Here is a 9,365-nt window from a genome sequence, read left to right on the forward strand (position 1 = left end):
TGCCATACAACATAGCATTATGGTTATATGAATTTGGGTGTAAATAACTTGTACATATATAGCCTTTATTATTTTCATTAATGAAAACTAAAGTGATTTTTAATTCAGCAAGTTTTCCTTGTTATATTGTCCTCATATTTAAATAATCTAAGATTCAGTTCCAATGCAGAGCATTTACTCTATAAAAAGGGTAAATTTCCCTCCTTCCCCATAAGTAACATTTCTGAAGCAGAGTTGATTACTAAGTTTTTTTATGAACAATGAATGGAAATATTCAGCCAAGCAGAGATGCACTTTCTGTTCATATTAAAATGCCACTCAATGAGAAATCCCAGTGGGGTGATTTCAGTGGAATAATATGCACCCCTCTATTTTAGTTGTCATGGGTAGATATGAATTCAAACTCTCCAGCTGAGATTCAGTCAAGCAGAACCAGGCACCAGATGGTTATCTGTGTAATATCCTGACATATGTGTTCCTAGTTACACAGCTGTTCTTGAAATTTGAAAGGAATATTTAAAAAGTACAAATATAGAATATTAAAAAGGTAACTAAAGAGACAGACTAGTGGCTGTCCTACAAGTCCTCCATAATAATATACCTACTGGTCCTGTCTACAAGGCTATTACCCATCATAGAAGTGTATTAAATCTTAGTCATATACTACAGCTTCCATTTGCAATGGTCCCTCTGGGTAATCATTATGCTATGGTTTCCCCCACAGATGAATGAGAAGAGTGCTGCTTCTATTTTAAAGCCTGAGTGTTTTGAAAATGAATCCTAATAGATTTCAAAGCCAAGTTGCAAGAAGTGAGCGGATTTTTCAAAAGCAGCATATAGGCTACATTCAATGATTTTGATGAGCCTGTAGGCTTTTTCTGAATCCCTCATGATGAATACCCAATATGTATAGCATTATATTTAATCATTTTTAATCAACAGATTTTCTTGACCTTAGCTGCATAAGAAAATAGTTATGGATACAGAAATCCACTTTTGAATAAAAAGAAATTATTTGTCGTTTCTTTCAGACACATCCAAGCTGCTTTCCTTTCAGCAGATGGCAAAGTATGTTCTATACAGCATTATAATAGGCATAATAATAAATAAGTATTGCATTTATTCTGTCTCCATATGTACACACATAAACACTTTTATAAAGGGAATGAATCCTTCTAGAACCGTGGTGGCGAACCTATGGTATGCGTGCCACAGGTGACACACGGAGCCATGCCTGTAGGCGCGCGCGCCATTGCCCCAGAGGGAGGAGAGGGAGGTGGGGCCAGGCTGCTCCCCTCCGCCTCTCCGTGTGCACCTGTGCTCTCTTTCTCTCTGCACTGGGAGTCAGGGAGCAGCTGCAAGAGCTGGGCAGATCCGGGCTGGGTGGTGGAGGCAGCTGCCAGCAAGAGTCCAGGTAAGCCCTGGAGCTATTCCACCCCCCCTCCCCAGCCAATCCGGGCAGCAGAAGCGTTTTCCAAGCCTTTGGAGCTCACATCCATGGCTGAAGGGTGATTTTGTAGCACTAGTGGCCCAATCCGGGCTCCAGAGGCCTGGAAAAGGCCTCTGCTACATGGGTCTAGGGCTGCAGAATGATTTTGCGCCCCCCCCATTGTTGATCTGGGCAGCAGAAGCATTTTCCAAGCCTCTGTAGCTCACATCCATGACCGTGGGGCGATTTTGCAGCGCATCAGCAGCCCAATCCGGGCTCCAGGGCATCCAGATCGGCTATGAGGGGAACGCAAAATCATTCTGCAGCCCTAGATTTGGATGGCAGAGGCCTTTTCCAGGCCTCTGGAGCCCGTATCGGGCTGCTGGCGCACCACAAAATCACCTGGATTGGCGCCCATCCCCAGATGGCCACCGTGTGGCGTCAAGGAGACAACCTGGCTTCCCCTCATCACTGCTGGTCATACAGGCTCTGCAGCCCAGTGCCCCCCTGCCCCCGCAGCTCATAAGGGCGGGGTCATGGCTGGACAGTGGGTGTGACCACAGCAGCTTGGCCCTCCGGCTGCCTCCTCCCAGCCACTTTAAGGGGACAGGCCGTTCTTCCTCCCAACCAGGCGCTCCTCACCACTTCTTCCCCTGTGAACATTGGGAGCACCCACCCCACCTACTGCTCATCCTGGGGCAGCTACCACTGTCGCTGGCCAGGCCAAGCTCGGGCCTCGGGCGGATGGAGGCCGGGAATGAGAGCCACAGCTGCCCGCCTGTGTTCTTCTGCCAATGCCACAGCTTCACTTGCCTGGCAGGGTGGGAGCACACTTGCACATGGGGACACATGTGGGGTTGCTGCCTCACTTTCCGTGCCGTGCTGGGGCTGGGATGGATGCAGAGCCTCACTGCTTCTTCCCCTGTGGACATCGGGAGCACCCATCCCACCTACCGCTCATCCTGGGGCAGCTGCCACCATCCTGTGCTCTCCAGCCCATTGATGGCCAGCCAGACATGCCAGGATGCCTCCCTTAGGGCTCCCTCGGTCTCTACCCCACTCCAGGCTGGGACTGGTCAGATTCCCCCCCATGGGCAGCCCTGTGCTCGTCCCTAGCCAGCCCTCCTCCTCCATCCTTCTGCTTCTTCTACGGACGGACCGCGCCTTACTCAGCCAGGCGGCAGCTCTCCCCACATGCATCCTCAGGCGGAGGAGCCAGGCAGCCACAGCTCTCACTCCCCTCAAGCCTCCATCTGCCTGAGGCCTGAGCTTGGCGTGCCCGATTGGAGGCCCTGCGCCCAGTCCAGCCCAGTCCTGGCATGGCACAGAAAGCAAGGCAGCAGACCTATGGGCGCCCCCGTGTGCAAGCACACACACACACCCTGCCAGGCAAGCGGAGCTGCAGCATCTGTGGCAGAGTGCAGGCAGGCAGCAGAAGGCATGAGGAGCCATGATCTCAGCACAGGCCTTCTCCACTCTCCTTCTCCACTCCTTGGAAGAGCTGCAGGGCTCAGGAGCCTCCCCTGTGCCCCCCCACCCACTGAGCAAGACACCCTCCTGCCTAGTGCCCCACCCGCCACAGCAACATTGAGCTGGCCATGCCCACCCTGGCCACACCCGCCCAGTCTCCCATGACCACCGTAGCTATGCCCACCCAGTGGGCTATGCCCACCCAGCACCCAGCAATACATAAGTGGGTTTTGGGTTGCAGTTTGGGCACTCGGTCTCTAAAAGGTTCACCACCACTGTTCTAGAAGATACTTCAGAAACATGGTGCACAGCAAATTGATGTGATTACACTAAGCCTTTCGCTGCAATTCTAAGCATAGTTATTTAAGAATATTCCTCATTGCACTCAGTGACACTTAAAGAAAAGATGCTTAGAACTGAATTGTATCATTATGTCAAGTACGGTAATTGTACTGGTCTTAAAGCATTTTCCTTACAATCTATAAGCAAGAGAAAAAAAACAGGTGCCAGACCAATTTATCATTTATCAATTCAAAATACTCTTGTGTGTCAGATTTAGCCTTTTGATTTTGAGAGAGGGCAGAAAAAATCAAGCTTCATGAAACTAAATATCAAATATACCACCAGGGATAGGAAGATCCTCTGTAAGAGTTTTTAAAAAGCAGGACCATCTCCATTTGGACTCTTTTAGCCTTTTCTCTCATGACAGGGACTAAGGATCTTTTTCCTTTCCAATTTATAGGCAGATAAGCAGTGCCCTAGTCCCCTAGAACCAGAGCATGGAGATCTATTAAAAATATAGCAACCTGGGGAACAGTAGAGCTAGATGTGAAATACATTTGTGGGAAGAGGGATTTTTATTTTATGAAAATGATTTCAACTGTATGCTTTTGTTATGCATTCTAATTATTTATTTGCTCTGCCATTGTTTCCCTGATTTTCCCCCAATAATAGATCTTGGTTGAAGTGTTGTCTCTGAGAATTTCATTAAATATTTAACAGGCTCCAATTTTATAAAGGGGAGCTGTCCTTTTTGCCTACAATTATGATACTATAAAAGAGCAAGCTTCTGTTTTTCAGAAGAAATTAATGAGATGAAAGTTCATTTTACCAGTATAAATAAAAACTGGCTAGATCAGTCCAAATGTTTATTGTAACTCATTGCAAGTTTTATTAGACCCACATTATTACCAATACTACAGCCTCAGAAGAAAACAGACTGCGTCCATTATCACCTCTATACATATAGCAATTTGCTGTACAATAAGATTTATCTGTAGGAACTGCCTGGGCAACAGGGAAAATAGAAGATATTGTTCTTAGAAGATGAAGTTAAGACCTAAGTAAATATTTACACAAGCATCTAACCACAATACGATCAAGTCCTGATAGCCACTTTTATCTTCTGTTTCTTAATGACATGCACTTCATCTTATCATTGTCCCATACTTCAGACAAATCATCCTTAGATGGCCTGCTCTTAAAACTTCTCCCCCTTTTGGCATGAAACAAGCAGAATAACAGAGTTGGAAGTGACCTTGGAGATCTTCTAGTCCAACCCTATAGCTTTTCAGACAAATGGTTGTCCAATCTCTTTTTAAAAACTTCCAGCGTTGGAGCACTCATAACTTCCAGAAGGCAAGTCGTTCCACTGATAAATTGTTCTGTCAGGAAATTTTTCCTTAGTTCTAATTTGCCTAGTTTCCATCCATTGCTTCTTGTCCTGCCTTCAGGTTCTTTGGAGAATAAGTTGACTCCCTCTTCTTTGTGGCAACCCCTTAGATATTGGAACACTGCTATCATGACACCCCTAGTCCTTCTTTTCAATAAACTAGACATACCCAATTCCAGCAACTGTTCCTTTATATATTTTAGCCTCTAGTCCCCTAATCATCTTTGTTGCTCTTCTCTGTACTCTTTCTAAAGTTTCAACATCTATTTTACGTTGTGACCAAAACTGGATGCAGCATTTCAAGTATGGTCTTACTAAGTATTATAGAGTGGTATTAAGACTTCACGTGATCTTGTTTCTATTCCCCCTGTTAATGCAGCCTAGCACTGTGTTGCCTTTTTTGGCTGCTGCAACATACTGCTGGCTCATATTTAAGTGATTGTCCACTAGAACTCCAAGATCCCTCTTACAATTACTACTATTGAGCCAGGTACCACCTATCCTATAACTGCCATAGAAATTTTACTCGATTGAATCATATATACTTTACCAGCCGTTTTTTTTTGGGGGGGGCGCAAAAGAATCCCCTAAAATGTGGGTTCAGGCCAGCATCAATGAGCTATTTTAGGCTGTTATAAGTAGATATATTTTCTCCATTCTAGTCTCTTCCAGGGCCATTATGCTCTAGGTCAGGGGTCTTCAAACTTGGCCCTTTTATGACTTGTGGGCTTCAACTCCCAGAATTCCTCAGCCAGGCATGCTGGCTGAGGAATTCTGGGAGTTGAAGTCCACAAGTCATAAATGGGCCAAGTTTGAAGACCCCTGCTATAGGTAATGGAAGTTCAGCAGAGGTCTGCGTTGGTAAGGAGCCCCATTTATCCTTTCTCTGCCAATTCACAACATCACTTCCCAGGCTTTTGATGCTAAACAAATGATAAATAAACCAGAGATTAATGGCAATTCCCAAGTTCTGCTCTTTTGATCAGTTTATGCAGTATCTGCCAAAGAAACAAATTCCCTTCCTCCCTATTTATTTAGCATGCAAAAACACTCATCATTTGCACTGGGAATTTTCTATTCCTCATATTTCAGTAAAGCAGAGATATTCAGTCATAGGCTGGATGCAGCTGCAAATTCCTTTTATTTGATTCAACCTTACTCAGATTATGCAGTTCTGGTTTGGCAGAAAGACAGAAATTTATGGGGTATTAATTAATGGGTTAAGACTAATAGAAATTTAAATTTATTTCCCTAATTATTAAAAAATGATTAATAAAACACAGGTCCACCAAAAGCAAGAGTAAAAGAAATACCCAAAGTATTCTCTGGTAAGTTTACATTATAATTATCATAATTTCTCTAGTCCTTGTAGACTATTAAAAAGAAAGTGGCTTTTTTGTGGCCATAAAAACATTAATTTGCCCCAAGAAATATACCCAGTCTAGACGCTAGTGAATGGCTACGGCAACTGTATGCACAACAGACTTAAGTGTGGTTTGGAGAATATATATAATACATAAATTTTATATTTGGACAATGGTTTGCTGTGTTACAGGTAGGGCTTTATAGAAGTCTCTGATTACATTGCAATTTACTCTGGGTCTTAGAAGAAACTGTTATAGAGCTTACAGTAACTAACTGCTTTAAGCAATTTTGTTTTTCAATCAGATTTCAGGCAACACTTAAAACTACTTTCTTCATTCAAATAGTATATGAAAAGATCTTAACAAACAGAAGATCTTAATGGCAAATGTCCAAAGGCCAGAAGGAAACCTCAGTTTATACTAACTGGTATAAAATCAAGTTTAAACTTTCACTAAATATCAAAACTGTCTTACAAATATGAATGTATAAATTGGATGATTTGACTAGAAAAGTATTCTCCAACTTGAATAATAATTTTGAAGTCAGAAGTTATGAAACAAGTTGCAGCAACAGTCCAAAGTCCTTATTATTGTAATGGATCACATTAAAACTTTATTAAGTTGTAAACAACTGTAATAAAAAAAATCAGTTGCAGCAATGTAGACTGCTCCATTAGAAGCTGGGTATGAAAACTTTGGAATGAGCTATTCTTACAATTATTAAAGAGAAATATATTAAAGACTCTTGAAACAAAAAGGCAAGACACATTGACGTACTATGATAAAAACATATTTTTCTGAATATGTAAATAATTACACAGAACAGTTCTCTATATAAAGAACACTAGTACATAACATGCAGTTCAACATTTTTGGCTACAATCTTATATTCACTTCCCTGAAATAAAACTAAGTTGAACTTATGACTTAGTCAACATTACAAATTTTAAAATAATAAATATTCCAGTAATAAAATAAATCACGTGGCAGCACTTTCAGAATAAATATATCATTGAATTTAAATCATGTAGTCTTTTCTAAGTACCAGCATGGTAGAAATTAATGTCCCCGATACTTCTCAAGGAAAAAAATATTAATAAAACACATTATTGCTGAAAAGCTGTTATCCTAATGGAGATCACAAATTACCATACCTGCACATATTCTTATATAGAATGAGAGCTAGAGTCCACTGAATAATGAGCCGACGGAAGAGACTGGCCTAAATATTAAATTTCTTTCACCTCCCCCATTTCTTGTGACACTGGTTAACTCACGGATTTTTTTAATAACAAAATTATTCCCACTATTAGTTTAAAACAGTGAAATTCCCACTGGATCCTAATACAATTTTACTTCTTTGGAATAAATTATACCCAATATCTATCACAAAATATTAAGCTAATATCTAAATACAGCTATCATGACAATAATTCCCAAGTATGAATTGGATTAAGTTGCAGATTTGAATAACTGCTTATTGCTTAGAAAGTCAAACCTTACATTTCATTTTTAAAAACTATTATTTAGATCTCCTATTATCCATTGTTGTACAAATCGTTGTTTACGCTGAGAGGTAGTCTTCCGGTGCTTTGGTTTTGAGAAAACAGGAATGAAACAAAGGTCAGATATTATATACAGATAGCCCTTGACTGATGACCACTATTGGCCCAAAATTTCTGTTGCTAAGTGAGACATTTGTTAAGTGAATTTTGCCCCATTTTACAATTTTCTTACCACGGTTAAGTGAATCGCTGCAGTTAAGTTAGTAATATGGTTGTTAAGTGAATCTGGCTTCCCCATTGACTTTGCTTCTCAGAAGGTCACAGGTGATCACATGACCTTGGGGCACTGCAAACGTCAAAAATATGAATCAGATGCAAAGCATTTGAATTTTGATCCTGTGACAATGGCAATGCTGCAATGGTTTTAAGTGTGAAAAATGGTCATAAGTCACTTTTTTCAGTTGTGTTGTAACTTCGAACGGCCACTAAATGAATTGTTGTAAGTCAAGGACTACCTGTGTGCTATAACATCAAAGATCAGAGAAGTCATTACATTTATGCTTATGAACTTTCAGGAAATTTTATTAGGGTGTGATGCCTTGTTAAGTACCACATTCTTTATCTGAACCATGTTCAAACAGGAAATATAAACAAGGTAATAATAGCTAATAATTTGGTTGTATTTTTAGGTACCAGTTAATCAGCTACGAAATTTATTTTAGGGTTGTTTCAAATTGGTTTCTGTAAAAGGTATCTGGCTATTTCATCACATAGACTTTTGGTGTCTTCTCAATAATGGTTACTGTTTAAACAAGTAGATAATTTTAGTTGGTAAATGGTATCCTCAGCTAAAGTAATTTTTGAATAGAACAAACAATAGATCTTCGACAGAAATCACAACGTATTATAAGCCTTTTTTAAAGACCAAGACTAGAAATCTATGGATTAGGTGAAACTCTACAGTCAAATGGGATATCAAACTACTCCAGACTCTCATTAAGCTAATTCTGCACATTAACTGACTATAAAATATAACTAATATGCAGATAATCCTCATTTATCAACCACAATTGGAACCCACAAGTGGACAGGATTATGGGGAGGCTGAGCTCCACCACATGTTTATTGGACCCATGCCCTTCCTGGCTGGCTTATGCAGCTCGGGAGGGGACACGAGGCTGGTTCCAGGCGGTTATATCTGCCTCTTTGAGTGAGGGTAGTTTCCCCGCTGCCTTGAAGGAGGCGGTGGTGAGACCTCTCCTCAAGAAGCCTGCCTTGGACCCAGCTGTGTTAAATAACTTTCGTCCGGTCTCCAACCTTCGCTTTCTTGCGAAGGTTGTTGAGTGTGGTGGTGCATCAGCTCCCTCTGGTTCTGGATGAAGCGGATTATCTAGACCCGTACCAATCGGGCTTCAGGCCCGGGTACAGCACGGAGACGGCATTGGTCGCTCTGGTGAATGATCTCTGGAGGGCTCGGGACAGGGGATATTCCTCTGTCCTAGTCCTATTAGACCTCTCAGCGGCTTTCGATACCATCGACCATGGTATCTTGCTGCGGCGTCTCAGGGGATTGGGAGTGGGTGGCACGGTTCTTCAGTGGTTCTCCTCCTATCTCCTGGGACGTTCGCAGTCGGTGTTGGCAGGGGGGTAGAGGTCGACCGCGAGACCTCTCGCTTGTGGAGTCCCTCAGGGGTCGGTCCTCTCGCCTCTCCTGTTCAACATCTACATGAAACCGCTGGGTGAGATCATTCGTGGTTTTGGAGTTGGGTATCATCAATATGCTGATGATACCCAGCTTTTCATTTAGACCCCAAACCACCCCAGTGATGCCCTCGACGTGATATCCCGCTGCCTGGAGGCGGTTCGGGTCTGGATGGGGAGGAACAGGCTTCAACTCAACCCTGACAAGACCGAGTGGCTGTGCG

Source organism: Vipera berus (genome assembly GCF_964194415.1).
Source record: "Vipera berus genome assembly, chromosome: 7".
NCBI classification, from domain to species: Eukaryota; Metazoa; Chordata; class Lepidosauria; order Squamata; family Viperidae; genus Vipera; species Vipera berus.